The sequence below is a fragment of the Acomys russatus genome, chromosome 10 (genome assembly GCF_903995435.1).
Source record: "Acomys russatus chromosome 10, mAcoRus1.1, whole genome shotgun sequence".
In the NCBI taxonomy this organism is placed as follows: Eukaryota; Metazoa; Chordata; class Mammalia; order Rodentia; family Muridae; genus Acomys; species Acomys russatus.
The window spans coordinates 66,463,126-66,464,871 of NC_067146.1; positions in this window are offsets into that span (position 1 = coordinate 66,463,126).

A 1,746-nucleotide genomic window follows, 5' to 3' on the forward strand; every position below is an offset into this window, starting at 1 on the left:
AAGATCATTATACTTTGTCTAGTACTTTCTTCATATTGTTTGAGGTTGACATGAATGTGAATTTGTCTTTCATTTATCATATATATGATATATATATATAATATATTACACTGAGTAATTTTCTGAAGAAAACCTATCATATGATTGTACAGTATAATCTAGTATACATACACTTTTGTATTCGTGTGGATCAGTTAGTGTGCATATTTTGTTACTGTCTTTTCATCTGCATGCACAGACCTCTAGTGACACCTTTGTCCAGCTTTTGCATCAAATATTGGTTTAGGGAGAATCAGAAAATGTTTGATAATGAATGACTCCAAATGCCCATACAGCAAAAGCTTGTTCTCAGTGTGGTACTTTGGAGATGTGGCAGAAATATTAAAGTGGGAGAAATTCATGGTCATTGGACAATGGCCCTGAAGGAGAAAATAGGACAGCATTAGTCGTTTTTTCTATTTCCATTAACAAAACGCATGACAAAAGAAAATTAGGGAATGAAAAGTTCATTTGGTTCACAGCTTAAGAGGATAAGATATCATAAAGATATTATGGAGACAGAAATTGGATACAGCTAGTCATCTTGCATCCACAACTAGGAAACAGATAAATTGCTGGTGCTTGACTTGTGTTCTCCTTTTCATTCAGTCTCAGATTCAGCCCATGGGAGGGGACACCTGTATTTGCAGTGGGTCTGTCTTCCTCGGGCAATGCTTCTTGGAAACAACGTCATAGACATACCCAGAGGTCTGCTTCCATATCAATTTTAAGGCTATTCCACTAGACAGTAGAGATTGCCCATTGCAAGAACCTGGGCCAGGCCTTTCTTTACACTGCTTCTTGATCATGAGATAAACAGTTTGCTTCCCCACATGAGCACTATTTCCTCTCCACAGCCTCAAAGCAATAGGACTTCCACATTTGTGAGACAAAATAAAGTCTTTTCTATGTAGGTTGATTATCTCAGGGTTTTGCTACAGCCACCATGGATGCTTTCTCTCCTTGTGTTTTGTTGAAGAATTATGAACAAATCAATAAAGTTATTAATGTTTTAGTCTTAATATCAAATAATTATTGATCCTTTAAACATTTGGTAGCATTTATCATCAAAGTCAATAGTCATGACCTTTCTTTTGTGAAATGTTTTAAGTTACCAGTTAATTACCAAGAAGTGTCTGTCATAGATCAATTCTAGTTTCCCCAAGAATACTTTTTAGTGGCTTTCATCTTTATAGGAATTCAAACATCTCTCTTAAGCATTCATTAGTTGCCTGTAGTTCCTTTTGTAGGGTTGAGGCATTCTAGGGTTTTTCCCTTATCCACATTAGCATGTCTATTATTGTCCTTGTTTAGCTGATGTTGGTGAGACTTTATGATGTACCTTGAGATATTACTAGAAGACACAGTCTTAGGGCAAACCTATTATTCTCTGGCTTTTACTGTCTTTCCACCACCCCTTTCACAATATTCCCCAAGTCTTAGGTGCAGAGCTTGTTTTGTACATGTATCCACTGGGACTGGGCTCTGTAAGTCTGCAGTTTTTTTGGTTAGGGTTTCCTATAATGGTCTCTGTTGCAAAGATAAGTTTCCTCAATGAAAGGTAAAGACTACACTTATCTCTGGGTGTAAGGACAAATATTCCAGTATAGTGAGGGATTATGTTGACTTATAGCTTCTTCTTCAAGATCCACAATTTAACCAGTTCTAGGTAGTGGCTAGTTTTCCTGTAGTAGGCTCAGAAAGTCT